Source organism: Copidosoma floridanum, unplaced genomic scaffold, assembly GCF_036245765.1.
Source record: "Copidosoma floridanum isolate Cflo_tuat_1 unplaced genomic scaffold, Cflo_Japanese_pri ptg000022l, whole genome shotgun sequence".
Taxonomy (NCBI): Eukaryota; Metazoa; Arthropoda; class Insecta; order Hymenoptera; family Encyrtidae; genus Copidosoma; species Copidosoma floridanum.
In genome coordinates, this window is record NW_028321899.1 from 9110482 (window position 1) to 9137204 (window position 26723).

Genomic DNA, 26723 nt, shown 5'->3' on the forward strand with positions numbered 1-26723 from the left:
AACTGAAAAAGGAGATTCCAATTGCACTGTAGAAAACATTTTTAGAAGTGTTTATGGTAACAAATAATGAAAGATGTGTGAGGTGGCTCATGGAGATTGATATAAATAATTAACTTAATTCAACAACGATTGTATAGTAAAGCTTGAATATAAAACTTTTTATTTATTTTCTTACAATTGATTGGTCAACCATCTAGTTTCAGAGAAAAAGAAGTGGAAAAAACCTTAACTTTAACAGTGGCTCACTTAGAAATTTTAGTATTATTACCTTTCACTCGCTTCAGAATAATTGTAGTAGAAGAAAAGAATGTTGAATTCCATGTCATTGTGTTCAAACAATGTAATCTTTGCAGTAATTACACAAAAAACTAATATTTTATTATTCTTACGTCATCTGCACATGTTTATGATTTCTTTTTTTCAATACTTTTTACATAATTATGTTGCTTACGTCACAAACAATAGTTGATTATGGTTTCATATAATATTCAACTTACTATTATAAAAATCTTTTTTCAGGATCCCTATGTCTCTTCACTTGATAAGGCACCAAAAGTGTAAAATACCTTGATTAGATGTTAGCTAGACAATAGAATATTTTTGTATGTATCTCCTAAATTTTAAATATTTATTCGATCACTTAAGGAGTAACCATTTACTCTACAGGAGCCTATTATACAAATCCACTTCAAGATTACAATGTGCATTAATATTAACGTTACTCGCAATTTAAAAAATATAGAAGAATATTTACACGTAAGAAAAAAGAAACCTAGCAGTTCTCACTAATCTACTGTTTTTCAGTAACGTTCGATTTTCAAAGATTATTTTCTAAGGTTCCTGTGTCTTTAAAAGTAATTAATTAAATTTTTGGTACTTACAAATTTCTTTCAATAAAAACTAAACATAGAAAAATCCACTTAAGCGTAAAGAACATAAACAAATCTCAACTAAAATGTGCAACCGATTGAAAAATCAATAAATCAGAAACATTTATGCTGTCACCAAAGCGTGGTTTGTGTGAGCTGTAGTGTTACGACAACTCTGAGAGTTATTGGGAGCACATCCCCTGTAGATCCTAGGGGCATAAGGTAACAAGCGTAGAGTTTTTTTGTGGACGGTTAACTGTGAGGCAACTGTCTTGAAGTATTTTAAGTTGTTAAATGAAAGACTTTATCTTTTGATGTCAATTTATTCTCTACAAATTAAATGGACCCACTTATTAAATGTAGGCTATTTAATTTATCATGATTTTGAGTTTGAACTGCTCAAGTCTATAAAGCTACTCATTTCCCTATCATGTTATTCATTTTATTGTATGGTACAAACATAATGCTTGTACGGGGGGGGGGAGGATGTTCCAGATCAATCGAGCTTATATCTTAAAGCGAAATATGTGAAAGTTTTTCTGTCATGTCTGTGTAGTAAAATAAGAAAAATGTGTTCAAATATTGATGACAATCGTTGTCATGTTAAAAAGATGTTACTGATTTTTATTATTTTTAATAACTAAAATGTAGATGACAAAATCAGCTTTGTGCAAAGAAAAGAGACATCTTTGAAAAATTATTAAATATAAAGAATATTTATTGCTGCTAAACAAAATGTCACTCTTAGTCATGGAAGTTGTTGGCAAAACTGAACGCCAATTTTAACCAAAATAAACAACATGTTCTTATTATATATATAACGAATCCATTTTTTAGGGTTTGCTTAAAGAATCTGTAATGATCGTGACCTGTTTTGTTTTCACACGTACTTAGTCTGACACGACTAACATCCAAGTACGAGTGGCCTTACTTTTGGTCTCATATTTCTCGAGTACAAATCCTTTGATATTTTATTTTGTCTCATTTTTTTCTCTACGATATTCTCCGATAGTTCTGTTTCGTTGATCCATTGGTAGTATTACTAATGAACTTGTGTACAGTGTGATCGATACTTCAAGGTCTTTAAAAACTTCTTTAAATTGTTCGACTAAATATGACCATTGGTGGAGAATCAGAATTGCTAAGTCTTTTATCAAGCTTATCGGATTTAACTTATCTATTATTGCAAAAGCCTTCAGCGCTTGTAAGCTTCTCATTATGTCTGATTGAAGTGCCGTATCATCCAAATGGGCTTTAACGTACATGCGTAGCATACATACTTTTCTAATTTTTAATAAAAAAACATCGCCAACTGCCTTAGTTTCATAATCCAATACTTATTGATCTGCATAGCCACAGTCTCAGAGTACCTCAAAAGTTTCTGTATTGGATGAGTCATCCATTATTGTACAAAAAACTTAATTGTGTTGGAATCTCAAAGAGTGGTCTTCTACTTTCCTAATTTCTTGGAATAAGGGTATGCTTTCCTCCTTCTTTAGGATTCCTGGTAGTAACTCTTTTGGTAGGCAAGTCTTACACAACCTTTATTTCTCTAGATCACTAGGGCCTACTATGTCACTTATGTCCAAGTTTCCAGTTTGATTTAATTAGAACCTTGTTTAAGCTTTTATGATCTGCTATGTATCCTTTTGTCAATGAGTTGAATGAGTCTTGTGCTTCGGGTGATTAAAGTCGTGGTAAAGGATCAGGTGCTAAAATGCTTATTTTTTCATTTATTTCTTTGCAATGTTGTCTTTTTCGTTGTGTTTAATTTCGTCATCAATTTAAACTTCCTTCTTTACTTCCTCTTTATTCTCGCTATTTATGTCTTACTATCTCCTCTACTAAGCTCTTGGTAAAAATTAGAGTCACATACGTGTTTATAGTCTTATTTCTTTTGCTCATTTCTTCTCGCATTTATTTAGTTTGCTGTGTATGAGTTTCCATTACCATTTTAAACTAGTGCTTGATAATGTTGTTCTTAAAGGTGACATGTGTTTAGTGATGACTTATCACATAGTTCAATAAAAGTTAAAATCATTCAACAACATGACTTAATTAAACACCTTTGTTTCCTTTGAAGTGTCAGTTAATTATTGTTTCCAACTGTATTTTGAAGTGCATGCAGGTTCTTTTTTGTAATCTTCAAAAAAATAAGGTAAGCTTAGTGTTTCCAAATGCGTGACAAAAACATTTTTTTAAATTAAAAATGGGTTAGTTAATTCAAGGACTTAAAAGAAGTAAAGTAGATTCTTTAAAATTGTCACGCATTTGGAAACACTGAGCTTACCTTATTTTTTGTATATTTCGTCTCAAGGCTTTTTGTCTATATTAAAGTGTAAGGCGGTAAGAGTATTAGCAGTCATCACTAAGTACATCTAAGTACATAAATCGTTTTTAAATTTTTATGTGACTCAGCACAAGAAGTTCCTGATTTGTAAGTTTTTTTACCGTTTTCTTCGTCTATTACAATAGATAAGTCATCGCTCTCAGATACTAACACATCAATTCTAACACCTTATTTACGTTTAAAAAACTTTTTTGTTGCATCAAGTAAGACTTTTCTCGGAATCGATCACTAGGTCCGTTAAGTATTACATTAAAGTGCTTGCTAACGCGTATGTTATTGTTGTTTACAATATCTTGGATTTTGTGTCCCTTTTCTGTAAGTGGCTTAGTATTTACATTGAGTGTAGATATTACCTGCTCACCATCTCTTTGAGTTTCGGTTTGACGGTGTACATGCTGGTCATCTTTTTCATTTATCTCACCTGATTTGCTTATGGCAGTAACTCCTTTTTTTACGGTATTGCTTTCCTTTCATTTTCTGCCTCTCTTTCCTGCATTTCTCATCATGTCTGCCTACAGTAGTGTCTACCCCAAATACAATTTTTCTTTTTTTTTGTTATTAACTTATTACTAGGGCATTCTCTGTCAAATTAGCTAACCCCCCTTATACTTTATTTTTTAAATAGTTATATGTTTTTTAACTTAAAACTTTTTTTATACTTTCTAGTTGCTTATACCGTATGATTTCTTGTGATTTTTTAAATGGCGGACTTACAATGGCAGAGAAGACGTAAAAACTGCTTGAACAATTTTTAATTTTCAATCAATTTCAACTTTTTCGATTACTTCCCGACATCTGGTTAACCTAAATTTCTGTCCACACTGTCAGTTTTGATGATAATGCAAGATAGTACGGTTCGTATCATCGGAGATCCAATCTGGCTGCCATCAACAAATGGCTGATTGTAAAATTCTTAGTAACTTCTTGACATATGTATCAAATGAAATGGCATGATGGGCGATATACAATGAGCTGCTTTACGTAATATAAGATCCAATATGGTGGCTGACACAAAATGGAGTGTGACAATTTTTTGCAAACCCCACAGACTGTCAAGTCAAAGGGTAAAAAGTAAAAGTATAATAAGATTTATTATCTTACTAAAAATATTTAATGGTGGACGACGAAAATTTGGCAAGTTACATTTTTTTTTACAACTTTCGTTCAGATTAGGCTGAAAATTGTTTCAATGGCAAAGCAAAAAAGGCAAAATTGAGAAATTAACTGTGTTTGTACGTCTTTATAACTAATTTATCAACCATATCATCCCACTCTTATCCATAAAGTACCTTTTTATAACTAAGTTCTTATTAAGATCTAAAATAAATACATGATTCATAAGGATATCAGAAACAGGATAAGCATTGTCAAATCATTTTCTCAGTTTATTCTGCATTTTCTCATGTTGTTGTTTATCAAAATAGAGAATTGCTTTTTTTACCAAATGAGACAAAGCTTAGGAGTTTACAATTAAACCTTGTGGTTTATCAGTGAGACTTGCTTTGTAAAGTTTTTTTCAGAATTTGCACCAATGTGGTCATCAACACTTCTGCCATGAGCAGTTGCACAATAGTGCTACTCGCCCTTAATGCTGAAATCTTCCATATGATGCAATAAACTCGAAATTTGAAATCTATTTCTTAGGTGCTGCTTAACACTGTCCGTTGAATATCATATTTTTTAAACGTTTTTCACATTTTTTTTTTCTTGCTGGTATCAACAGTGTTTCAATACTGTTAACAGCAGTAGTATCATGTTTCAAGCTATCCAACAAAAATATGTAACTTCTCTGCTTTATTTTTCTATCTTTGTTGTAATAGAATATCACCGGAAAAACTGTATATTGGCTATTATTATGACAAAAGACCTCAGCAGCGTCTTGATATAGAAAGCAACAGTTTTCCGAAAAATCGAACATCACCATTATTAAATTCATTACTTCACCTTAATTGAAAATTTTTTTTTTGTTTCTAATAAAAAGTGATCGTTGAATAAAAATTTAAATTAGTGAGGTTCAAGCATTTGTACCTTTCTTTCTAGTCTTACAATAAACTTATTAAATAATAGAATATGCGTCAATAAAGTTAAACTATCAGTTCCAGACCAAGTAGAGGATTAAATATTCAAAACTAAAGCATCTAGTAAGAACTTTCCAATACATCGAAGAACTTGTTACATATCAGGGTATTCACTATAATAATTAAAATGATATTTGCTTGTAGAATTTTCACACATTATATTGTTCAAACAATCCTTATAGTCCGTCAGATTTTTACTTATATTTTATTGTTAAATTTCTGATATTCATTGCATCTATCATCAGTTTAAAACTGTGGTGTATTGTACAGACAAATACTGTGTCTGTACCAGAAGCTCATTAAAAGGTACAATAATCCATTTTTATTGAAAACAAAAAAAAATCTCCACGAAGGTAAAGTTAGGGTGATGTTCGATCTTTCGGAAAACTATTGCTTTGTATGTCAAGACGCCACCGAGGTCTCTTGTTATGATAATAGTCAATGTACAGTTCTTACTTTGATATTATACTACAACGGAAATGGAAAGATAAAGCAGAGAAGTTACGTATTTTTGTTGGATAGCTTGAAACATGATACTGCTGCTGTTTATAGTATTAAAAAACTGTTGATACCAGCAATAAAAAAAGTGTGATAAACGTTAATAAGTTATTGTTTAATTGTATTTAATAATCGGTGATAAGCAGCACTCTAGTAACAAGTTTTTGATTTCTAAGATTTCTAATTTATTGCATCACATAGGAGATCTCAGCATTGAGGCCTTGTAGCACAATTGTGCAACTGCTTATGGAAAAAGTGCTAACAATCGTATTGGTGCAAATTTAAAAAAAAAATTTTACAGAGCAAGTCTCACTGCAAAACCAAAAGATTCTATTCAAAACTCTTAAGCTTTGTAGCAAAAAAACATGCAAAGAAAATAGAAGTATTTTATTTTAATAAACGATTTTATAATAAAAATCAGAAAAAACCAAGAAAAAGCTCAACAATGCTTATCCTGTTCGTAAAATTATTAAAAATTGCTTATTTATTTTAAACCATAATAATAATTAAGTTATAAAAAGGGTACTCCAATGGTAACAGTGGAATAACATAGTCGATGAATAAAGAATAAAGGTGTATAAACACAGTAAATCCGTTAATTTGGCCTTTTTTTGCTTTGCTATTGAGATAATCTTTAACTTATTTTGTCAAAGAAAAGTTGTCAGAAATATTTAACGATTCAACATTTTTTGACACCCATAAACTATTTCAAATAAGGTAACATAAATTATTTTAATTTTTTTGTCACACACTTTGAGTTGATACTCATGTATGGGGGTTTGCAAAAAAATGGCCATCCTCCTGTTTGCTTTGGCTACCATAATGGATCTCACATTTTGTAAGTCAGCCCGTTATATTTCACTTATCATGCCCTTTTATTGGATACTCATGTCAAGTGGTTTCTAAAAAACATATAGTTGGCCATTTTCTGGTGGTAGCCATGCTGGATCTTGAATTTCACGAACCGTACTACCTTGCATTATTATAAAAACTGAGGGTATAGACAGAGTTTGAGACCAACAGAAGGTCAAGAAGTAATCGAAACAGTTACAATTTAATACAAATTATAAATTGCTTGAGCACTTTCTTCTTTTTTCTGCGATCGTCAATCCAGCATTTTAAAAATCACAAAAAACCATACGGCATGAGAAAACAAAAAGGTATCAAAAAAATTTTAAGTCTAAAAACATTATCATAAAAAATAAAGTGTTAGGTAGGTAGCTGATGTGACAGTAAATAGGAGCTACTGTCTTTGCTGATGGTGCGTTACAGTTTGCAACGGTCAACTTCTTTGATATACTTTTTGCTTATTAAGTTATTGGAAATTTAGGTTGTGTGCTAGTTTGCTATCCGTCAGCCTCTGTGGTCAAATTTCATTAACTGTATTGCTTGCTGTTGGGAATTGAATCTCTTATCCATCATCTTCTTCTCTGTTTTGCATTGTTTTCATGAGCAGCTTATTATTTTAACCTCTGTTTGAATGCGTTTTTGTTTATGTTCTTATCAAAGTCTTGATTGCTGCTTCCCACTCTGACTCTGAGTCTGCATCGCTCTGTCTGCTTATCATGCTTATTAGCATTGTTGTATCAGCGTTATTGTTTTTCTTACACTTCATTACTCGAACGTTTGAGTCTAATACGTATAAATGCTTTTTTTACCTTTTCTTGTTTTGTTTTTCTTCCTTATGTTCGTAATTTATATATCCATGCCAGTAATCCGTCTTTTTAGGCTGCCCTTCTTTTTTAGAACGAAGTTCTAATGTCGCGTACTGGGGGGGCTGGAATTTTAAAACTGACAGATTTTTTGAAACGGAAGTGGTTTACCCGCAGTCTCTTCCTCTCAAGTTTCCCCCCTTACCCCGTCCCCCTCACCGACTGTTCTCTGCACACTTCTCCTCCCCCCACTATGTTTGTACATCTGCCAAACGTGCCGTGTTACTATTCTGCACACCTTTGCCCACCATTCCCCCTAACACTCCCAAGCAATTTATTTTTAAACAAATTTTAATTTTATTTTCTCACAATAATTTTTCTTTAATTCAGAAATTTTTTCTTTTCCAATTCTTTAAAAAAAAAAAAAAAAAAAACACTTTCCACTTCAGAGGATTTGAACCCTCTTACCTCCTGCATATGAGTCTAGTAATTTACCCACTCTGCTACGAGCACTGCCGACTATAGAAACTCGGTTTCTTGTACTTATCGTGTGGTTCGTAACTATAATATTAAATTTTTATATGCATTCACTGATGATACATTTAATTTATGATGAATTATGTATTTGTTTTCTTAATAATACATCGAAAAAAAAAAAAAAAAAAAAATCAAACTAAATATGAAAAAAGAAAAAAAGGAAGTATGTAAAAAAATACTAATTAAATAAAATGAAAAATAAACGAATAAAATGTAATATTAAAAAATAATGAAGTAAAATATGGAAAAAAAAAAACGAGAAATGACAAAAACGAAAAAAGAGTATAAAAAATATCAGATTAAATATAAAAATAAGTAAAGAAATAAGCAAAAACAAACCAGGGGAATAAATGGGTCGTGGGACCCACAGTAAGAACGAAGTTCTTTAAACATGACATGAGTATAAAAACACAATTTCTCAGGTAACAAGGGGGTCAACAGACCCGTAGAAATAACGAAGCTCTATAAACGTTAGTACTGCATTCATGTAGTTCACTAAACAAAAACTTGAAAAACGAATAAAAAAAAAATTTAAAAAAATAGTTCAGTAGTCACGATGGTTAAACTTCGTGAGAACGTCGTGCATAAATACAGTACTCACGAAGGTTAACCATCGTGACTACTAAACTATTTTTTTACATTTTTTTTAATTCGTTTTTCAAGTTTTTGTTTAGTGAACTACATGAATGCAGTACTAACGATTATAGAGCTTTGTTCTTCCTACGGGTCTGGCGACCTTCTTGTTACCTGAGAAATTGTGTTTTTATACTTATGTCATGTTTAAAGAACTTTGTTCTTACCGTGGGTCCCATGACCCATTTATACCCCCTGGTATGTTGTTTTAATTCCCTGTATATGTTATTCATTTATTTAATTTTTTTTTTTTTTCTTATTTAATTTTATTTCATTTAATTTCCTTTTTTTTTTTTTTTTCTTTTTTTTTCATATTTTTCTTCTTTTTTTTTTTGTTTGTCTAAAACTTTGTGTAGTTTTTGGTGTGAAATTTCTGGATGTTTTTGACGTTTTTCTATGACTGAGTTACAAGAGAGAGTATCTGGTAATCTGTTGGATACGCCTGGACGACATTATACGTCAAATTCTTAACCTCGTAACTTTGCTTCTATCCTGTTAAAGCAAACATCGGGCCTTTTGTTGTATGGTCCTTCTTCAGTGACTCTTAGTCTTTGATAATGGTAAACTTTCGTCTGTGTATGTATAGCTTAAACTTTTCCGTTGCGAAACTATAGCTAACAGTTCTTTGTCATTAGTAGGATAGCATAATGCACTCTCTAAGGCAAGACATATTTACGCTGTCTATCTTTTCCGAGCTCACCTTAACCTAGTATTGTTAGGGTAATTTCAGGTATCCATCAGAAGTAAGTATAATGAAAGATTCTTCTCAATCAAGTGTACTAAGTACCAGCCCACTATTCAATGTATTAACAAGTGCTTAGATGTCTTGACTTATTTTTTTTCATTTCCTTGCTGCTATGATTTTCTTTGAGTTTATTTTCATCTGCCCACCTGTGACAGTGTGTCCCAAAAACCTATAATTCTTTTTCTTAAAATTGGCAATTTTTGAATTTGATTATTAAATTGGCCTCTGTCAGACAGTTAAAAAGACGTATAAAATTCCTTTTACGCTCTTCAAGTGTTGGTGCAAATAGTAATACATTGTTTGAGTACACTTTTATTTTCTGTTGTTGTAGGCCCATCAAAGTAAAAGTCATTGCCTTACTAAATGTGTTTACAGATTCTATGCACCCTATTGTACATTGACCTTATAAATTTCTATTTTACAAAATCCTTACTACAAATTCAGTACTATGATATAATGACCGGTCACTAATAATAAGTGCTCTCGTATATCGGTTTAAAGCTGTAAGGGGTGCTTACTCTTATCTGTGATTTTACTTAGCTGTCAAAGATCAGTTACCACGCACCACTGACTCTCTCCGTCCAGCCCTGCATGTTTTAGTGCTATTTTTCGAGTTTATTCAAAGTTGTATTTGTGCCATGTTTCACAGTTTTGGTAGCCTTCTTCACCTACAATGAATATATACGGAACATATTCTATAAATTTTTGAGCATGTTATTTTTTCTTCTCGTTGCAGCTTCAAACATTAATAAGTTGTCGTATCTTGTTAACTTGTCTTTTTCAGTGAATTTTTACTTTTCCGTTATCTTCATAATTATTTCTTTTTGCCGGACTGCTGTTATAACAGCCTATGCTTTTAACTTTTTGTTTACTTGCGTGTTTATAATCATTCCTTCTTTTATTTTATATTATTTCTTTAGCTTTTCAAAGCCATATTAATTTCATTTCCAAAAGCTTTTACGAGCGTCAATTTTGTTATATTTGAACAAGTTGGCCACTTCAATGGTCTTGCACTTTAATTAATCTACTAGTGGGAGCAATATATTTATTATCTTGTTTAATATATCTGTACATTTAGCATATACCATACTATTATTATTAACTTCTATGAAATTACCAAATGAAATATTTCTATTCAGTGTTTTTGAGGGAACCCAGCCTACTTCTATGCTTTTGTGCAATCTACTCCCAAACGCTTGAATGACCTGCCTTATTCTCACAAAGATGTCAAAGCTCTTCAGCTGTGTTAAGGGAATTTTTATTCTATTCAGTTTCAGTTTGTTATCTGTGGCACTTGTTTGGCCATATACATTTTAAATACATCTGATCCTATTATATTTTTTACTTTTATTGATAAGTGTATAGGACACATTTAATTGTTCAGAGGTATTCTTTTTGACCACAAAGTTTGTCGAGCTTCGTGAGTCACGTCTTTAAGTTTTTTTTTTTTTTTTTTTTCATTTGATTGTTTTCTTGAATCTAGACAATTTTCTGTCACAACCAAGATTTTTTCTCTCGTATCCACATAAAAATTTGCATTTTTGTTTAGGTAAACGCTCTCTAAAATTACCGAGTGCGGGGTATGTTCTATACAAGATGTGTTTATTTTTACTATGCGAATCAGGTGCTCCTCTTTTCGTGCTTTTTTTTCTTACCAGATTACTATGGCAGCCTATTTACCTAGTCACTCGAGGCCACCCACTCACCACCTATGTGTTGGGGTGTATTGCCACATCAATTTACTACTTTCATAATTGATATTATACTTATGTTGTACCATGGACTCAGCGGAAATATCTTCAGTGAAAGACCACGTCAGTTGAACTGACACTCTTTGCACCAATAGTGCATCAGCTCCACTTACCACTGTGAAGCCTTTCCCAGAGAAGACTTCATATTTAGAGACGTCCACTCGTACCCCGTTAAGCCAGCACTCTCTGCAAAAGCGTCGGGTCTAGGCTAATTAGCATCACTGGAGAAGCCCCATATTTCAGCGATCCCTGTCAGCCCGACTCCTGGCATTGGATCCACAAACTTCTGCCTACAGCCCTAACATTGTTTCGTATTCACCCAGGCCTAAAGCCTGTGGGACAAGGAAGAACCCTGGAATTAATTTAAAAGAAAATTCTACGGAAAAACCTGCCCTAAAACGAAACAATGTTCCCTAGAATAACATTGTATCAGTAACAAGCACGCTTACAACTAAAACAACGCCACTCCATCATTTTTCGTATTTTTTTAGCATGGTTTTTCTGTTTTGTGACTGGTGGCAATTTTGCAGTGCATTTGCTATTTCTGGGTATTTTCGCCATGTTTTCCGTGTATAGCCATTTATTTAACATAGTGCGATTTTCTGCTTGTAACAGCTTATTTCTTAGTTATTTTCTCTAGACATCTTTATCGTGCACACATGCTATAGCATATGTTATCAATGCATTATACTTTTGACACTTTCTTCTTTTTCAAAAGTATTATACCAGTGGTTTATTGCTGTGACATGATCAACGGTTAACAAACACCTCAAATATCCTAGGAGTTCCAGTGCTTGGTTCTGAAGCCGTCTAATCAGTCTTTCCTTCTGTTGATTTTAATATTTTTTTGCACATTATTTTAACCTTCATTTCATAAGTGTTGCTCTTTATTTATATCTTCATAATCACAATGCCACTGGTTGTAATTAGAACCGTTGTAATCAAACTTACTTTTGTTATAGCTTTTATTATGATTATATGATTTTTTGCTTTAGTGATTTTTGTAGTTATTATTTGCGGTATTATTTTTTTCTGTTATTATTACATTTAGTATAATAATTTTCATTATATCCACCCCTATAATTTTGTTAATTATTATAATCTTTATTATGAAATCGGCAGCCGTTGGATCTCTTTAGGTTTTAATCACAGTTTTTATTAATCCTGGAAAGAGGCTGTTTACTTAGTACCTCAACTATACTATGATTTTTTATGATGCCTTTCTTCGCATCTTTTCACGATTTCTTGCATGCACTTGTAACATAGCCGATGTGCTCCCGACAATATCAACACAATTTATTGTTTTCTTTAAAACCAATCAATTCGTCTGTCTCCACTCTTTAAATAGGTGCGTTACTAGCTACAAAGCTTATCATCGATCTACTTCGTATGGGAAATTTGCTTTCATGTATAACTGGCATTCTTGTCATCATTGGTATCACTTTGCATAAGTCTAACTCATTGTCAATATTCAATGCCACCTTAATTGCTTCATCCAAAGTTTTAGGTCTAAAGCCAGCTCAATTCCAACTATATAATACTTGGAGACCGTACGTTAATTATTTTGTGGCCTTTATGTCTACGATCCTTCATCGCCATTTTTTGCAAATATGTCATACGTAGGCTTGAATCATATGTCATTATTATTTTTTTATATGATCATTTAGCTCAATTGTAGTATTCTTTAACTGGCTTACCAGTTTGTTGCGTAAGCTTCTTTAATTAAGCCAAAAATATATCTGCCTCTGCCATGCTTCCAAATCGTCACGAGAGTGCCAACCAAAAATTTATCAACTGTCTTTAACAGGGAGAACTAGGCCAAAAATTGGTCTGCTGCCACTTCTTTTGGTCTCTTTTTCACTGTGCCCATAGAGGACTTTTTATATTGTAACAGAACAGTTAATTTTACTGTTCTCACCATCTGCTGGAAAAGAGGACAATGTATGAGGTAGCCGTCAAATATTGGAAAGTCACTAGATGCAATGTATACTTGAATCAATACATGATATTGCATTAAAGAGGCAATTAGATCAGAGTGCTGGCTCAGGACTAAATTTTAAGACACTATGGTTTAGTGTATTCAATTTCGTTGATTTCGTTAAGAGGGCCCTGTATTTTTGTTAAGGCTCCCAGACAGCCAGTCATGCGATGGTATGGCTTATTGAATTCTTGCTTTGTCCTCAGATGTATATATTTTTTTTTTTTTAGTTAATACCTACTAACGTAGTGTATTTATTTTTAGATTTTATTGTAAACGAATACACATGCAGTCTTGTTACAGTAAGGCACATTTAACAATATATTAGTTAAACATTACAGTATTGGTCACATGTTATGTTATTAATTACGTTTCCACATTGTAAGATGCAGTTCATGTGTCGTTGGTACGGTCATGATTTAACAAATACCAGTGCAAGAGCGGAGGATCTAAGTGGTAGGTAGTAAGATGCTCCATAGATACATAAACTCTGGATCGTGTTCGACATGACTCGTACCTATTCTCGTAAAACCGATTGTTCCTAAGCCGTGTTCACCATATCCTCCCTCACCCTATATTGCATGAGATTTTGACTCACGATCTCTCCGATGTATGAACAAAAAGCCACTTTGTACTGATTTTGAAAAATCTTCTATTTGCTGTGGAATATTATACTGTGTAATTCTTTGGACCAGATACTGTGGCATACCTTATATACTAAACGTATTGCTCGCGCTCATATTTTCAGTCATCAAGTTCTCACTTATATTAGTCACCAATTATTATTTTATACTACTCAAAACGGGTTTACCTCGCTCCACTTTAGTTTTACAAATTAAAGGGTTCTACATTGGACTGTACTGCACAAAGTGTGAATGGAGAAATTTTTTCTTGAACTACCCTGGGCTTAATTTTTTTTTTTTCAATTTTTCGTTGCGACGTACTGCTTTTTATCTCTTTTATTCCACTGTGCTTGGTTCCAGGACTATGCTCTTGAAATACTATCAGTACTTCTGACTCTTGTTCTCTTTCAGCACTAAAAAGAATTGATCTGACATTATCTTCCAACTTGTTATAAGGTGTTTCGTCAAGATTATCTATAGTGAATGTTATAAGCGTAAACAATAGTACTCTCTTAGTCGATAATTCTTTTTTGTATGAAGTTTGTATTTATAGTAACAATAAGTTGTGTCAAAATTTATTTTAAGTTTTTTTATTTTTTATTTACCCTGTTTTTAACGTTATTTTAAAGAAGTCGTAAGTTTATGTCGTAAGGTTATTTGTTTCTTTCTGATATTTTAGTTTTTTTTTTTTTTAATAAACAAAACTTTTCTTATTGGCCCAAAATTTACTTTTTTGTTTTAAAATTAAGGAAAATGTCCCATCAAAAATATAAACAAGATTTACAACGTAAGAATATAAGCATGTATTAGAAATTTCGAAAAATGCCACCTTACAGTTTTCAAATTTTAAAAATCTCCACGACAGCATGAATATATTTATAAGTAATCGTAATCACTTACCTGGCATATCCTGTTAGTATGGTTTGAATAGAGTGCATCATGTTCTTAGCTTGCGCAGCGTCCACTGCTTAATTTCCTACATTATTTTAGTGACTGTAAATTGTATATGAAGATAAGCTTCTGAGTGACACTGAGCAGTGGTCAGTTGAATTTATGTAAGGATCGCCGAAGAAAAAATAAAGGACATCCTTGTGAAGGGAAAGTGTTCAAAGTACATGAAGGTGTTAAATAAAGAGAATTTAACATAATTATTGTTAACAATGTGTTTTTAGTTTTGTAAGTCATGGTCATCGTCATCATAATTGTAAGCAAGTTATTTTTCTGAGGCTTTGAATTCATATTTTTTAGCGTAATATACGTGAGTTCGCGTGTGAATCTGTTAAAAAAGCACTTAATAACAAATGACCTTGTAATAGCGAGAGAATAGCCCTCCTTTCTTCTTTCGTCAAATAACGAAAAAGTGTATAGATGTACTGTCCGTACGAGTTTTTTCGTATTAAACGCTTATGTACAAAGCACAAAGTATCGTATCGTTTGTATGACACCTACTTAATCTTGCTTTATTTGGCCTTTCAGATATTGCGCGCCTTTCAAACATAGACATGTTTTTCTTATTAACCATGTATTACTTAAATTTTAACTTGTATGTATGTGTAAAATATATGGTAGTATCATGTATCTATATTTTTTAATAGATTTAAAAAATATGACTGTAAGCTCATCTCTATGTAGTTCTTTAACGTACAGTAACACTGTATTTACTAAAATAAAAATTTTTTTCCTTTTAATGTAAATGTTCCCTTAGAGTAAAATAATACTTGGTTATTTGAATTTTAGTTACTTAATGTTTCCTTGAAGTAAGGTAATATTCGGTTATTGGAAAAAAAGTTTCTTGTATCATAACAATTTTTGTTAGCAAAGTAAAGTGGAGATGCTTTAATTAGCTGCTTTTCTTTGATGTAAGTGCGTCCTGAAAGTAAAATATCATTACATTGTTTGTCAAAATTTTTTGTTTCTGATTCAAGCGCTTATTTATTTTAAATACTAGTTGGTTTCAATTTTTTGGAAAAAATTTTTTGTTTAAAAATCTGTTTGAAGCAAAATAACATTTTAAATTGTTAAACTACTATTCTTGCTTTTTAACTAAATGTTTCTTCGAAATAAAAATAAACATTATGATTAAAAAAAAAATTTTTATCTAGATACTAAGATTTTTTTTATGTTTCATAGAATTTGCAATGAAAATGAATTAATACCTATTTTATTGTAGAAATATGTTGATAAAAAAGTAAAAGGGTCAATACAGTTTTTTACTCAAAAACCTTGCTTGCTTTATATTTTTGTTGTTATTTGTTAAACAGTTTATATTTACTAGTACCACTTAGGGAAATTACGTTTGACAATATTTCACTATTTGTGCTTATACGACTTAACACATATCTAATATTCCAAACGTTCTGAACGGAAAAATTAATTTTTATGATCAATAGTTATTTATTTTTAAAAGATGTAAATGCAAATTATTTCTAACCTATTATTGAAATTAATTTCAAAAAAATTTTTTTTATTTTTTTCAAAATATAATTAAGCTTGACATACTTAAATCTTATTTTTTGTGCTATAGGAATTTTTAAAATACTTAGTGCAGAAAATGATGTAACGTGTTAGGCTTTTTATTCTCAACACAAATGTTAAAAGGACTAATTCCGTCCATTGTTTACAAAGCGTGTATAAAACCGTGTCTCTAAAAGTCAAATTAAGTGAATTCTGTGAGATTACCAAATGAAATTTTAATTAATGTCATTCTGTAGAGAATGACAACAATCAAGTTTCAAAAAAAGAAAGCAGCAGCTGTAAGTTATTGCAGTATATGATATTCAACAGTAGGGTTAGTCTACATTATGTTTTAAACTTATATAAAAAAAGTTGAATGAACACAAATATTAAATTAAGCAAGTAAAAAAATTATTTAAATAAGAGCTTATTATCTTACTTCTCATCTAACTAAATTGTACAAATAATAGCTTGTTTATAACAGAAACACACACTTGCACTAATGTATAATATAAATTAATTATAAAAGAGGATTCTAGTATATCAAGTTAACTTTGCAAGTTATGCAATACCGACTCTAACATTGTCGTGTATTTTTGGGTAAAGATCTAACAGTAAAATATTTGAGGGTATAAGTAAGAGGATTGTGAATATGTTTTTTGCATCTAATCTATTAGTATCCACTACATGGAATCGATACCTATGGAATTTCCTGAAGTTTGAAAAAAAATCCATTGTGAGTCAAGGAAAGTTAGTCAATGAGTGGCAAAACTTGTGTTCTTTGGTCAAAACTGTTCAAAAATAGAATTAGAAGCTGAATAGTGACAAAGAAGATAATTACAATCCAACAGGTGACGTAATTTCTTATAAAATAATAAAACAAATACTGATAGTACTGTAAGCAATTGTATTTTTTAAGAGTCAAAGGAATATTTTTGATGTTTCAATAAATTTTTTTTTATTTATACAAATTTTTAATACCACACAAAATCAGAGACTTACTATGCATCAAATATTGTATTAGAAGTGGATTACAGTTAAATAACTAGTTCAATAACTTTTTAAACAAAATTAATATGATCTTCGCTTAGCTCCTTTTTCTAATAAAGTTATTGATGCTTAAGTAATTATTTTGAAATCGGTATATGTAGTTAGTAATCGTTTAGACTCGATAGTTTAATACAGTCCTAATTGGCTGAAGTCCATGGCAAACACTACACTGATTGAAGTTGCCGAAAAACACTGTTCAATAAAAGCTGAATACTTGAAAAGAACTATCATCAAGATACTTATAAGACACAACGTATGATTTTCAAGGAATTTCCGTGTTACGTCAGAGGTGCATACATTTAATTTTACTTCTTGATACATTTTTTTTTCTTCTTTACATGTCACATATGAAGAAATAAGCTACTTTTTGCCTATGAAACAACGACAAAGCGCTTGAAGCAGTGGCTGAGCAGTGTATAATTAAGAATACACCACTTAACTAATCATACAAGTAACCGTTTAACTTGAGTATTCCATACGTCTCAGGCTGTAGCACCCTTTTCCTAGAAAAAACAAATATAATTATAAAACCTACTTTGCACGCAATCATCGATACCCAAACGATGAAATTTATTGACGACACATATTAATTGTCTAATCTGAGATAGCTCTTTTTTAGTTCAATTATAGTACTGACAATAAATATGTAAGCACGCAACTTTAAAAAGGTTCAGATATTAAAGTATACAGGCAATAGTACGAGACGTGAAAATTGACCAACCAAAGCGATTTGCACCCCGTGAAAAATCAGGCAGTAAATACAATTCTTATTGTTATGCCTTAGGCAACTTTCTCTACAATTCAAATGTTTTGTTACGAAAGATGAAGGAGGGATGAAAGCTCGTGAAACATACACTTTCTATCTCTGACGTAGTAAGGTCACCTATAGAAATTAGTAATCGATATAAGAAATTTGACCGTCTAATAAAAAACTGTTTGATGATAGATCGTTATGCTCTGCCTATAGTTCACGACTTCTTGCAGCTGCCTGGCCAATAACCACACTACCCACGTAGTTCAGTTAGAAGGTACATCTACAGATTTTCCGTGTGGTTCTTTCAAAGTTTTGCTGTGATAACTTCTATTTCTTTTTCCGCGTACCATGCTCAAGCAAAGTTTTAGTTCAAAATTAAATTAATCCTTATAAACCCATCTGTCACTGCTCTCCTGAATTAAAAATGAAAGTAAGTAACCGATTTTACCTTGTCTCTAAAATATTATGTTAAGCTTACTGTAATTCTCAGAGCAAGATTCACTTACCTACTAGTCTCTTTATTTTAGCACACTGACGCATTTACACGAAGTATACGAACGTTGGTGTCAGTGCCTATACGTGTACCCTGGAACTCGGCCAAAAATTTTATTTAGAATCCAGAGTTACTTAGCCTCATGTGTCAAAGTGCATTAACTTTCACCTTTCAAAGACCTTTTTCTACTAACCAAGAAAAGCAGTAACATGGATGATTGACTGAGTTCTGAGGCTTTTAAGTTAATGCTTAGACCTAAGAATAAATAAGTATCCTTGTTGCGTCGTTCACACGATTTAAACGATACACTTTTCGTGATCAGAGTACCTTAGTGCACTAGAGCAATTTCAATAAAAAATTTGTAGAACAAAGTTCTTTATGTCGCGTGCTTGAGGGGCTGGAATTTTAAAAAATGACAGACTTTCATGAAACGCGAGTCATTTACTGGAAATCTCTTCCTCCTAATTCATATTTTTTTCCCCTCACCTCGTTGCCCTCACCATTAGTTCCCTACACACTTGCCCTTACTCTGTATCTTCCAACTATGCTGTGCTAATCTCCTGCACACCTTCTCTCATCACTCCCCCTTTTTGCCTCACCCCGCCATTCCCCCTTACGCTATACCGTCAAAGCACATACACCAAGCAATGAATATTTTATTAAATTATAATTCTTTTTCCCCATAATAATTTTTATTCACCTTTAAATTTTTTTATTACTGACTCTGCTACAAGCGCTCGCAACATGAGAATTCCAGTTTCTTTAACTTATACTGTATTTTGTAACTGAATTTGAATTCAAATAATTATTTATTGATTATAAATTGATCTGGTTCAATAATTTGTTATATTGATCCTTAAATTATTTACTCAAGTAACTATTTTTTTTTTTTTTTTTTTGGAATGATTATTTTCCAAACTTAAGAAAATATTTTTTTTGTTGTAGCTTTTTCATACATTAATGAACATTTATTTAATTTTCATTAATTCGTTAATTTCCTGGTAAGTCAATGAAAAATTATTTTAACAATTTTCTTATTTTGTTTAAGGTGTTTCAACTTTTTTCTAACAGTCTTACATTTTTTCATCGTTTTTTCATCAATGGCTTATTTATGTGACGTTCTATAAATACAGTAATAAATTTTCATTCCGTTTTATACTTCCATAACTTTTGTATTTGAGACTAAAGTCATTTTTTTTAACTGAAAACGTTTATCACAGATAGGTGGGGGGGGGAAGTTTAGAGAGGTAGGGAGAGCGTAAATATGCAATAACGCCGTCAATTATTTTTTTAATATGGATGTACCTATATAAGCGCTTTTACGAGTACTTGACCGTTCCTTCCTAATTTTATTAAAAAAAATTAAATAATAAAAGTTCTAACAAAATGCACTCATAAACCACTAAGAACGAAAACAAAAAGTAAAGTATAAAATTGAAGTTAAAACAAATACATTAACGAAAAAGAGAAATAAATAAGAATGAAATAATAAGAACAACGAAATGGAAAATAGTATAAAACTGATGATATAAAAATGATGTAAAAAAAAGGAAGTAAGATTTTTTAATAATAAAGAAAAAAAAATTAAATAGGAAAAAGGTAATGAATAAAAAAAAAAAATTGAAACAAAAAAAGGAATAAAATAAAAAACAAGAAAAAAAAAAAGACATCAACAAAAGACATGAAAAAGACATGAAAAAAGTACAATGGAATGATAAAAAAAATAAATAAAACGAAAAAAGAAGTAAAAAAAAAATAATTACAAAACAAAATGAAATGAAATTATACAAAAGAAATTAGAAAAAAAAAAGTGAAAGAAACAAACCAGGGGGTATGAATGGGTCATGGGATCCACGGTAGAAACGAAGTCTTGTAACTATGATATGAGTGTCGAAAAATAATTAAACATGAGATGTGTGTCAAAAAACATCATCAAATAAAGAATCACAATTTCTCAGTAAAACAAGAACTTGAAAAACGAATAAGAAAAAAAACAAAAAAAAATTGTTAAGTACTCATGATAGATGAGCTTTGTAAGTACTGTATTTATGCACGACATACTTATAAAGTTCAACTATTATGACTACTGAACTTTTTTTTTTTTTTTTTTTTCATTTGTTTTTCAAGTTTTTTTTTTACAACTACATGCAGTACTTATTTTCATAGAGCTTTTTTCTTTCTATGGGCCTGAAGACCCCCTTGTTATCTGAGAAATTGTGATTCTTTATTTTATGATGTTTTTTGACACACATATCATGTTTAATTATTTTTCGGCACTATTCTCATGTTTAACTTCTCATTGTATTTTTTTTTCTTTAGTACTAAGGAGAAAAGTTAACTTAACAACTCAAACAACAACAATTTTCTTGCTGTTTCCTTAACTAACACTTTTTTTTTATAAGAAGTTAAAAATAAAATCACATTAAACGCTTAATTAATTAAATGATCATTGATAAGTGATCATAGAATAATGCGCAACCAGGCACACTTGGACCATTACTGAAAAAAATAGTAAACAAATTCATTTTTTACTTATTTATGGCCTCTGGCATTTTAAACGCAAAGCTGGTGGACAAGAACCTGTTTCAACTCGAATAAAGTCTCTTATGATCCCTTGTATCAAATTCAAAAGCATTAGCATTTACTACTTACAACAAAGAAGTTGCAGGATCCAGAACTGCATATGATTCCGATGTGGTTGGTAACGCCTAAACTAAGCCCTTTTTATTCAATCAATCCCCATCCCCAGGCACCAAACCAAACCAATTTTTCCCAAATGAGAACGAAGAGTACTAACCCGCTCAAAGCAATGGCACAATCTGTACTCCTCAAGGACGTCTTGAGGGTGGTGCTGAAATACGATGAAAAAAACATACCACTTAGCATGTTTTTTAAAAGATGCAATGAAGCGCACAGTTAACGCAGTAGACAAACCTAGCCTATTAAAACTGATTAAAAAAAAGTTGACCAGAGAGACTCGAGAAGCTATCCAAGAGCTAAGCTTCACTGGGTTATAGATCACAAATATTGAAAGGACTAGAAACCGTAATCACCTACGCTAGCCACATCAGTTACACCTAAAGGCAAGTTATTGAGATGAAAAAATTATCGGATGGTGCTGTATTATATGCCTCGTACTTAGGGTCGCTTAAAAAAGGCGCAATTAAGTGCGTTAGGACTTGGATTAACTCTAATATCGAAGTAAAACTCGACGTTTTAGAGGATAAGAAGTTAAAGGACATAGTGAGGGGGATGATAAAAATAATTTAAGTTAATAAGTCTGTCTAAAATTACCAAGCCCTGCGCCATCAAGATTTCAATTATAATAGGTACTTAAGCGGACAACAATATACTTTTTACAGCAACCTATGTAGATTCAATAGGGACTCTGAAGATGACTGCCAAAATCGCGTAAACTGCCAGATACGCAAATAGAAATGGGACACAGCAGACATATGTCGATTTAAGTAACCGTGACCTCCAGTTGATGACACGAAGACTACTAAACAAACCACATAGTAAGTTAAATGTGCAGCAAAGTGGTTCACACTGTAACTTACTGCCCCGAGCGCCTTGTTTTAAGTACAAGCAACCCCACAGCGTCACTAACACTAAAATGCCAAATATGTGGCACTGACGGCCACTTAGCTCTGCATTGCCTGAGTACTAACAGATTAACAGATTACAACTCTGCTATTGCAAGTGTACACAGTGAAAGTACTCGAGCAAAGAAAGCCAATGAAACAAAGTAACTCACCAAATTTTTTATGAAGTAGGGCACGCGTTGCTTTACTGCAGAAAATACCAGTGCCAACAAACCTATTTTCCTAAGATACGATAAATCATGAATTATTGCCAGTAATCACCCGATATGTGCGTTCTGTTAAAACTATGGGTATGTGATAAAAGAATCTTAAAAATAACAATATAATGAACAAGCAAGGCAGGAAACCGTTTTGGCATCCCAAGTCTTGAGTGCAGCTCCAGAAAAGCCCAAGGCCCAATCGTATTTGGCGAGATCTATCAAAACTATATCTATCATGACGTCATAGTTGATGACAGCAGAACCATGAAATTCAAAGGCATGGGCAGAAAAACAATATCTGCTATTAGAACAACTCAGCTAATGCTCTTTGGAGACATGGTTACCTTCCATGTAACGAAAAAACCAGTTGGCATATCATATGATGGGATCCTAGGGATAAGATTTTCCACTGACTTAAAATGCGAAGTAACCTATCAGCTGCAATTACTCAAACTTTCAGGACGAGTTATAAGCTTTTAACAAAATCTGCTCGAAGACACCAGCATGCTGAAATCAGCCTTATTAAAAAACGAGTGGTTATAAATAATTACCAAATAAATAAGCATCAAGCCATAATAATTGAGGGAGTTAGAATAACTTATCAGAAAACCGTTGGATTGACAACAAAAAACATTGAAACGTACGGCACGAAAATTCGAGCAATATCTGATAACCCTTATGTACCATTTGAAAAAATTTTTGGCTCAGATTTTCTGACGAAGTTTAAATGCCGTATTTGTGTCCACCGTAAAATACTAAGAATAGGAGGTGATACAGTACCACTTCAAGGCAGAGACCAAATGATGGCTGACGAGGCAGCTTTGCTAATGGTAGACACCGACAAGTCGGCTAAATTACACTTTAGCATCAGCACTAACTCAGTCGCAGCTCAGTAACAAAGGTCTCCAATCCGATAAATACTACATTTATTCAGCTGAAGATGTGCTTATAGATGAATTTTTGAGCTTTGGAGAAAATAAGGTCTACTGAGACCCCCTAAATGAGACCTTCGATGTATCATATGAACCTATAGTAAGCCATGCCTCGGGTAGCATTTATTCCAACTACAAAGACTAATGTAAAGATACTGGTGACAACAAGCCCATCTGCCAAGCAACAAAACCAAGATGCTATTGGCTGTTGCCACTAATAGATTAGGACATTTAGAACTGAACAAGGCCAGTAAAGCTGGGAATCGACTTAAATGTCATGAAGAGAGGTTTTACCTCGATAGCAACAAGTTATCGTCGTCTATCATCGTGACGCACCACATATCTTATATTGACGACGTACTGATGGCAATCAAGCAATACAGGTTACCACACATACTTAAATCTAAGGTAAAAAACTAGATCAAAGAACTACTTCACGATGGTATAATCAAGTGATCTAGATCAGGCTATTATACCGCGCTCTGGATCGTACAAAAAAAACGTATCGATAGCATACCCAATTGAAGAGTAGTCCTTGACTTAAGACCACTTCACAAAAAAACTACTCCTATGAATTATCTGCTCTACAATAAAACTGATATCTTCGACTAAGTGGAGAACTCCAGTACTATACGGTATTAGATTGTCAGTCAGGTTTCCATCAAATTCAATTGCACCTCGATGATTCCCATATAACAGAGTTTTCTACACCTGACGAGCATTACAAACTCTTAAAGATGCCGTTTGGCTTAGAAAATGCAGCTGTCAAGTACTGATCAGCCGTGTTTCGAACTTTTGAAGAATTAATTGGCAAAGGAGTTTTAAAAAAATCTTTGAACAAGTAATGGGGAGGCTACAAAAGGTCATTTGGAATTATATTTTGATTGTTTAGTTGATGACCTAATTGCGAATTTACGTGACATTAAAGCGCTTGAAAGTTCTCTTTAAAAATAGTAAATGTGGCTGACCTTGATTGGTTCTTCCCAAGTTGGTGTTCTAGCAGCTACTGGGTAGTTTCTTTGTCGAAGTTTGGTTGCAGTGGGTTATACTTTATTTTGATTGCTTGTGGCAGCTTAAAAAGTGATTCTTGTGAGGCTAGTGGTATCATAACGAAGATAGAAGCCGGAGAAATGTCCTTCGGTGGTAGGACCCCCAATTTTAGATTATGAGGAAGAGTAACGTCACTCACTATCTTTGGCTTCTGCTTCAATTAAGTGTTAGGCAGCAGTTCTAACAAGCTGTAATTTATGATTTGTAGGTCAGCCTTGCAGGTCTCTGAACTTTTGACTGCTAACGGCTCTGTGGCGCCTCCATGGACCAGGTTTTTAGCACGCAAGAGCTTTTGTGTTCAATCGCAAACTCCTTGTTTTCTTGAAATGTTTTGAGATCTACGTCTCTGAGGCGTGCCTCTAGAGTCCTCCTTCGGTTAGTATACCAATGATAGGTGCGAAAATTAAGTATTACAACGTTTGTGGTAATGATAGGGGCTTTGTTTTTGATTAACCTGCTATATTTAATGACGTAGCATTTTATTATCTTCCGATCAGCTTCAGTATGAACATAAGCTATTTTGCTGGCGTGATTTGAATTCACTGGGGAAGAGTAAAATGAAAAAAACTTTTCGTGGCATGATTTTAGCTCAGTGTTAGTATTTTTAAATTATTGCTTCCTATTTGTATCTCATAAATAAAAAGTTTTGAAACGTCTGTACTTGGAATTTGCAGCAAGATAGCGAAAGTTGCTGATGGGTCTTTCGATTTTAATACGTGGATAGTTACCATTCATGGAGCACTTAGTTAATAGACAATTAGTCGTTTTCGTAAAAACTGGCTTTGTTGTTAGTAAATTTTTGATAATAAATCAAAATTCAATCTATGTGATAATTGATGGTGTGGATACCGATGGCCACACTTTTATGCGTAAATTGTTCTACGTGACTTTATTTTGAGCTTCTTATATAGGAGTAGTGTAAGTTAACGGAATAGCAAAAAAATTTTGATAGTATGAGTCATTGTTGTTAAAGCTTTATATAATTATACATCATCAAAGTTTTAGAAAAAAATGGGATCTTTAGTACTAATTTTGTGTATGAGGTTAGTATACAAAATTTAAGGATACTGCAAGCCAGATCACTTCTCGCAGAAATATACCATTAACTTTATCAATGAAACATCTGTAAGAATCTCTATACGGAATATTATTTGAAAGAGGATTGTGTTTAAGATTAGGAATCGGTTCTCATTTTAAGATAGCAGAAATCTTGTCTTTGTATGATAAGAAGTTTAGAGATCTTTTAACAGATCAATTGGAAAACAATACTGTATTAAACTGGGTCAGAGTTAAAAGTACACTGTACAAAAAAAACTGTGTCGTCTAAATTTTGGCTCTAATTTTTTTGTAAGTTGCGGAAAAGCAATTTATTTTTTGTTGACGTAAGCAAGCGAATAATTTTTACCGTACCCTTAGTAATAGCTGCTTATTCTTTAAACTTTCACTTGGGTGCATATCAAGTGCGTGAAACTTATTTTTGAATAGTTAGTTAAACGACTTAGCAGATTATAAGCCGTACTTAAAGCATTTGATTTTGGATGGAACAAGATACATACCAAGTTTGAAATAAGGAGTTGGAATAATGTATATATTATACTTAACTTTCAACAGTTAAATTTGTAGTTTCATGGAAGCAAAGAATAATTTTTCAAACTGATGAATCAGGAATAAATACGATGTAGTTGCTTATGTATACTTAAGAAAAAGTTTTTCCTTTAAACATGTGTTTAATTTAAAAAAACATTGGTGGTTATTATATATCAAGGGATTTTGACTCAATGAGCCATACAGTAATAAATTAATATAAGGATAAAAGCTTTATTTTTGAAGTAATTCTGTTTTTTAATCAAGCATTATTTCGCTAAAAAAATTTTCTTTTAATGTACATTGTCTACAGTACCTTTTTAACTCTACTCGTAGAAAATCAACGAATGTCATCGTCTTTAGTCATAGCATTAGTAAATTTAACAATAAAAGTATTGAGACGTCAAAGTATATTGAATTTGCGAAAAATATTAGCTTTTGTGTTACGTATTTCTTTTTCGTATAAGTTAATATTGGCAATTGTTTCACTCCTGTTAAAATACTTTTTATTACGTAACAGTAGGTTTCGTTTTTGATAAAACGCCTTTTTTATGTTACAGTAGAACTGATCATAGCGTAATAAATGACTGCTTATAATAATAGTTAACCAAAAATTATAATCTTAAATTAAATAACTTATTCTAATATTCATAAGAAAACAATGCAAAATGATAGTCTGTTCATTATAACTATATGTAGTAAACAGTTATAAGTACACAGAGAGCTCCTTTACTTAAAAGTTGAAACGTATATGCTGTTAAAAAAGAGTCATTTTTATATAGTTAAAACACACTGATTTGTATAAGTTATAAGAAAAGTCTTTCTTTTCACAAATATGTACTAATAACAAAGCTATCATTCATCATAAATGTCAGACCTTGCCGTAG